The 6772-nt window shown below is 37.5% G+C and overlaps 1 non-coding gene across 1 annotated transcript; it reads left to right on the top strand.

The window, feature by feature from the left end:
• Positions 1 to 524: 524 nt before the first annotated feature.
• LOC148574480 (small nucleolar RNA R71) lies at positions 525 to 632 on the top strand. The gene has a single exon (XR_015905919.1). It is a non-coding gene; the product is annotated as a small nucleolar RNA R71 (small nucleolar RNA).
• Positions 633 to 6772: the final 6140 nt, after the last annotated feature.

The raw sequence follows: 6772 nt of genomic DNA, 5'->3' as shown, positions 1-6772 counted from the left end.
GATGATGGAAAAGGCTTGCTATTGCTAAACCTGTTTCTTCCACCATTATTAAAGCCTTGTTGAGGCTTTTGATCCTTCCATGAGAGATTTGGGTGATTTCTCCATGATGGATTGTAGGTGTTTCCAAATGGTTCACCCATGTATTTTAACTCTGCTATTGCAAGGTTCTCAGGATCATAAGCTTCTTCCTCAGAAGATGCCTCTTGAGTACTATTGGATGCAGCTTGCATTCCATTCAGACTCTGAGAAATCATATTGACTTGCTGAGTCAATATTTTATTCTGAGCCAATATGGCATTCAGAGTATCAATTTCAAGAACTCCCTTCTTCATAGGCGTCCCATTACTCACAGGATTCCTCTCAGAAGTGTACATAAACTGGTTATTAGCAACCATGTCAATGAGTTCTTGAGCTTCTGCAGGCGTTTTCTTTAGGTGAATGGATCCACCTGCAGAAGTATCCAATGACATCTTTGATAGCTCAGATAAACAATCATAGAATATATCCAGGATGGTCCATTCTGAAAGCATGTCAGAAGGACACTTTTTGGTCAGCTGCTTGTATCTTTCCCAAGCTTCATAGAGGGATTCACCTTCTTTCTGTCTGAAGGTTTGAACATCAGCTCTAAGCTTGCTCAGCTTTTGAGGAGGAAAGAACTTGGCTAAGAAAGCCATGACCAGCTTATCCCAAGAGTTCAGGCTGTCTTTGGGTTGAGAGTCCAACCATATTCTAGCTCTGTCATTTACAGCAAAAGGGAAAAGTATGAGCCTGTAGACTTCAGGATCTACTCTATTAGTCTTAACAGTATCACAGATCTGCAAGAATTCAGTTAAGAACTGAAAAGGATCTTCAGATAGAAGTCCATGAAACTTGCAGTTCTGCTGCATCAGAGAAACTAGCTGAGGTTTCAGCTCAAAATTATTTGCTCCAATGGTAGGAATGGAGATGCTTCTTCCATGTAAATTGGAATTAGGTGCAGTAAAGTCACCAAGAATTCTCCTTGCATTATTGTTGTTGGGTTCGGCTGCCATCTCCTTTACTTGTTCGAAATTTTCAATAAGGTTGTCTCTGGATTATTGTAATTTAGCTTCTCTTAGTTTTCTCTTCAGAGTCCTTTCAGGTTCTGGATCAGCTTCAACAAGAATGCCTTTTTCTTTGTCCCTGCTCATAAGAAAGAGAAGAGAAAAAGAAAAGAAGAGGAATCCTCTATGTCATAGTAAAGAGGTTCCTTATTGTTAGTAGAAGAAGAAAAGGAATAGGGGTGAAGAAGAATGAAGAATCCAAACACAAAGGTGATGATAGGAGAAGAGATGTGAGATGAAGAGAAGTGTTAGTAGATGAATAAATAAATAGAAGGGGATGAGAGGAGGAGAGAATTTTCGAAAATAATTTTTGAAAAAGAGTTAGTGATTTTCGAAAATAGTTTTTGAAAAAGGTTAGTAGTTTTTCGAAAATTCAAATAAAAAATAAAATAATTAGTCTAATTAAAAAGAAATTTTGAAAAAGAGGGAAGATTTTTTCGAAAATTAGAGAGAGAGAGTTAGTTAGGTAGTTTTGAAAAAGGTAAGAAACAAACAAAAAGTTAGTTAGTTAGTTGAAACAAATTTTGAAAAGATAAGAAGTTAGGAAGTTAGAAAAGATATTTTGCAATCACTTTTTTGAAAAAGGTAAGATAAGAAGATATTTTTGAAAAGATATGATAGAATTAGTTTTTTGAAAAAGATTTGATTTTTAAAATCTCAATTAATGACTTGATTCACAAGAAATCACAAGATATGATTCTAGAACTTAAAGTTTGAATCTTTCTTAACAAGTATGCTATGAATGTCAAGATGAACACCAAGAACACTTTGAATGTCATGATGAACCTCAAGACTTATTTTTGAAAATTTTTATATGCAAAGAAAACATGCAAGACACCAAACTTAGAAATCTTTCATGTTTAGACTCTATGAATGCAAGAATGCATATGAAAAACAAGAAAAGACACAAAACATGAAAACATCAAGATGAAACAAGAAGACTTACCAAGAACAACTTGAAGATCATGAAGAACACTATGAATGCATGAATTTTTCGAAAAATGCAAGATGAGTATGCAATTGACACCAAACTTATAACATGACACAAGACTCAAACAAGAAACACAAAATATTTTTTTTTATTTTTATGATTTTATGAATTTTTTGTATTTTTATTTTATATTTTTCGAAAATCATTTGAAAAAGAAAAATAAGGATTCCAAAATTTTTAATATGAAGTCCAGGAATCTTATGCTCTTTAGACTAAAGCTCCAATCAAAGGGTCAGGCATGGCTTAATAGCCAGCCAAGCTTTAGTATGTAACTCAGACATGACACGCCTAACATGCCCTACAGCCAGCCAGGCTTCAACATGCTTCATGAAACACTAGAATTCATTCTTAAAAATTCTGAAAATATATTTTTGAAAATATTTTTTATTTTAAAAATTTTTTTTCGAAAACAAAGGAGAAATTTTTGAGATATTTTTGAAAACTTTTTGAAAACAAAATAAGAAGAAAATTACCTGATCTGAGCAACAGGATGAACCGTCAGTTGTTCAAACTCGAACAATCCCCGGCAACGGTGCCAAAAGCTTGGTGTTGTTGCCGGATCAAACTTGGCACTGATGTTACCGGACCAAAAGCTTGCCGAAAACTCGAACAATCCCCGGCAATGGCGCCAAAAACTTGGTATGCGAAATTGTTACTCAGGTTGGAATTATTGTTCGAAATTGATTTCCTGGCGATGGCACCAAAAACGGATGCACAGAACCATGGTCTAAACATATCTTCACAACTTCGCATAACTAACCAGCAAGTGCACTGGGTCGTCCAAGTAATAAACCTTACGTGGGTAAGGGTCGATCCCACGGAGATTGTTGGTATGAAGCAAGCTATGGTCACCTTGTAAATCTCAGTCAGGCGGATATAAAATAGTTATGGAGTTTTTGAAATTAATACTAAAATAAGGATAGAAATACTTATGTAAATCATTGGTGAGAATTTCAGATAAGCATATGGAGATGCATTCATTCCTCTGAACCTCTGCTTTCCTGCTGTCTTCATCCAATCAGTCTTACTCCTTTCTATGGCTGGCTTTGTGTAAGGATGTCACCGGTGCCAATGGCTACTTTCAATCCTCTCGGGAAAATGGTCCAAATGCTCTGTCACAGCACGGCTAATCGTCTGGAGGCATCACCCTTGTCGTTCGTTGCATCCTATTCCTCTCTGTGAAAATGGTCCGATGCACTGTCACTGCATGGCTAATCATCTTGGAGGTTCTTGATCATACTGGAATAGAATTTAGTATCCTTTTGCGTCTGTCACTACGCCCAGCACTCGCGAGTTTGGAGTTCGTCACAGTTATTCAATCCCAGAGTCCTACTCGGAATACCACGGACAAGGTTTAGACTTTCCGGACTCTCATGAATGCCGCCATCAATCTAGCTTATACCACGAAGATTCTGATTAAGAGATCTAAGAGATACTCATTCAATCTAATGTAGAACGAAAGTGGTTGTCAGGCACGTGTTCATAGGGAATGATGATGATTGTCACGTTCATCACATTCAGGTTGAAGTGCGAATGAATATCTTAGAAGCGAAATAAGATGAATTGAATAGAAAACAGTAGTACTTTGCATTAATCTTTGAGGAACAGCAGAGCTCCACACCTTAATCTATGGAGTGCAGAAACTCTACCGTTGAAAATACATAAGTAATGAAGGTCCAGGCATGGCCGAATGGCCAGCCCCCAAACGTGATCAATAGATCAAAAGATAATCCAAAGATGTCTAATACAATAGTAAAAGGTGCTATTTATAATAAACTAGCTACTAGGGTTTACAGAAGTAAGTAATTGATGCATAAATCTACTTCCGGGGCCCACTTGGTGTGTGCTTGGGCTGAGCTTGAAGTCTACACATGGAGAGGTCATTCTTGGAGTTGAACGCCAGCTTTTGTGCCAGTTTGGGCGTTGAACTCCACTTTGCAACTTGTTTCTGGCGCTGGACGCCAGAATTGGGCAGAGAGCTGGCGTTGAACGCCAGTTTGCGTCGTCTAAACTTGGGCAAAGTATGGACTATTATATATTTCTGGAAAGCCCTGGATATCTACTTTCCAACGCAATTGGAAGCGCACCATTTTGAGTTCTGTAGCTCCAAAAAATCTATTTTGAGTGCAGGGAGGTCAGAATCCAACAGCATCAGCAATCCTTCTTCAACCTCTGAATATGATTTTTGCTCAAGTCCCTCAATTTCAGTCAGAAAATACCTGAAATCACAGAAAAACACACAAACTCATAGTAAAGTCCAGAAATGTGAATTTAACATAAAAACTAATGAAAACATCCCTAAAAGTAACTAGATTCTACTTAAAACATACTAAAAACAATGCCAAAAAGCGTATAAATTATCCGCTCATCATCCTCCCGACCAACATTGCTGAATTTGTTGAGCCCCAAATTGAACAAAGACAATGGGGATTCCTACGGAGACAGCCACGGCAGGTTAACCTTTCATGGGTAGTTGAATTATACTCCAATTTTCACATGCCAACCATACAGTCTGTCTATGTGCGTCAGAAGCAAGTCCCTATAACTGAAGAGGCCATTCAACGAGCTTTAGATCTTTCCCCTGCTCCAGAAGGATTGGACGCATTCCAAAAAGCCTCTTTCAGGCGCCAGACATACCAATTTGACTGGGACGCAGTTCTCAGAGTTATAGCACAACCTAGCAGCAAATGGATATATGGATACCATCGATCTCGACCTAAGAGCATATTGGCTTCAGCACTCACCTTGGAGGCTCGAGTATGGGCACAAATTATGTCCCATTACGTCTTTTCGAGCACTCACGAGTCCTTCTTCACTGCAGATATGGTTGTTTTACTCTGGTGTATCCTTACAGACCAGCACCTTAATTTACCAAGACACAATCGGCATGCTATGGGACACGTACAGATTGCGGGTAACCTACCTTTTTCTGCCTTGGTTTTAAATCTAGTCTCAGCAGCCGGAGTCTCCTATAGAGCTGGGGACACCAAGGCCGTGCTTCCACGGGATGATCAGTACGTCCCTAACGGGAGGTATATCAGACCTCCAGCAGCCACTATCAACCAGAGCACAGAACCAACGGAAGATATCCCTTCTCCTACCACATCACAAGCACCTTCAACAAACCAACTGCTCCATCAGATAATTGAGAAATTGAACCGGCTTGACCGGGAAAGAAAGCGAAGAGAGCACCATAACAAGTGCCAATTTACATACCTCAAGGAGCTACTTGTTAGTAACCACCCACCTGAAGAAAACCCAGACACCTCGTACTCCACTTCATTTACCAGCACAGGGAGCCATGACGGTCCCGATTGTGGAGATGCTGCTACCAGCCCCCCTTTGTTTCTGACTGATGGCACCAAGGACGATGCCAAGCTTTAAGTGTGGGGAGGTCGGTCAGTACCTAACTTCCGGAGGTAAATTCTCTTTCTTAACCCCAATAAATAAGTTATTTTTCTTTTATTAGGATAGGATAGATAGCATAGTAATAGGTAATTGTATGCATGTTCTATTTGGTTGAAAAATAATAAGTTTCTTTTTAAGACTCTATTTGTGAAAATTTCACTAATTTAAATCAAAACTTTTCTTTAAAACTTGTTTGGAAGTTGTATTTGGAACGTAGTTTAAAAGTTAAGAACACACAACCCAGTGAGATTTGAGCTTAATTACATGGTTACATTATTTAACCATAAAAATTTTATTCTTGTGTGTTTGCTTCTCTATGATTGTAATCTTTATTTTGTTCCATCCTATATGTCCAATGTTTAATGTGTCATATGTATGCATATGATTAAGGCCATTAATTGATTATTAACTCACTTATCCCAAATAGCCTACCCTTCCATTTACCTTTGTTAGCCACTTTGAGCCTTTTTAAATCCCTTTTGTTCTATATTTTACCATATTACTAGCCTTAAGCGGAAAAACAAGTAATACCCCAAATTGAATCTTTGGTTAGCTTAAGATAGAACTTGTGTGTCAATTAAGTGTGGAAAAGTTGTGGGAACATGGGTTAATAAGGGAATGTGTCGTGATAAAATATTGGGAATTTGGGTACCTACTCATGTGAAACTAGAAAAATTAAAAATCCATGTGCATTGGCAATGTTATGTTTATTTTTATGCTTCAAAAAAAATCCAAAAATATTCAAGTAATTAAGTGATTAAATAAATGAATAAGGGGACAAAATTACCCCAATGTTAAGTTTAATGAAAAATCAATGCATGTGTAATACAAAGTTAAGAAAAAAGTTAATGCATGAGTATGTAATACAAAAGTGGGAAAACTTTGGGTAGCTAGGCATGAATCTAAAAATATAAGGAGTATATGTATAGGTAAGAGCTTAGGTTAATCAAGGATTCAATTTATAGCTCACTTAGCCATATATACACCCTCACCTTTACCTTAGCCCCATTACAACCTTGAAAAGACCTCATGATGTTTGCATTGGTACATTAAATACTTGTTGATTGGTTAGGTGAAGAACAAGGTTTAGAAAGCATGATTAGAGAAGAGTAGAGTGATTACCCTATACACTAGAGTGACTAGAGTGCATATACACCACCAGTGAGGGTTCAATGCTTAATTCTATGTTTCCTTCTTTCATGAGCTGTCTTCTTACAAGTTTGCTTGTTTTTACTGTATAAATTTTAATTAGTGATATTTGATTTAAATTTATCTTGAAGAACTTATTTAC

The sequence above is a fragment of the Arachis ipaensis genome, chromosome B2, assembly GCF_059453495.1.
Source record: "Arachis ipaensis isolate K30076 ecotype BB chromosome B2, ASM5945349v1, whole genome shotgun sequence".
In the NCBI taxonomy this organism is placed as follows: domain Eukaryota; kingdom Viridiplantae; phylum Streptophyta; class Magnoliopsida; order Fabales; family Fabaceae; genus Arachis; species Arachis ipaensis.
This window is presented reverse-complemented; position numbering and strand designations above follow the sequence as displayed.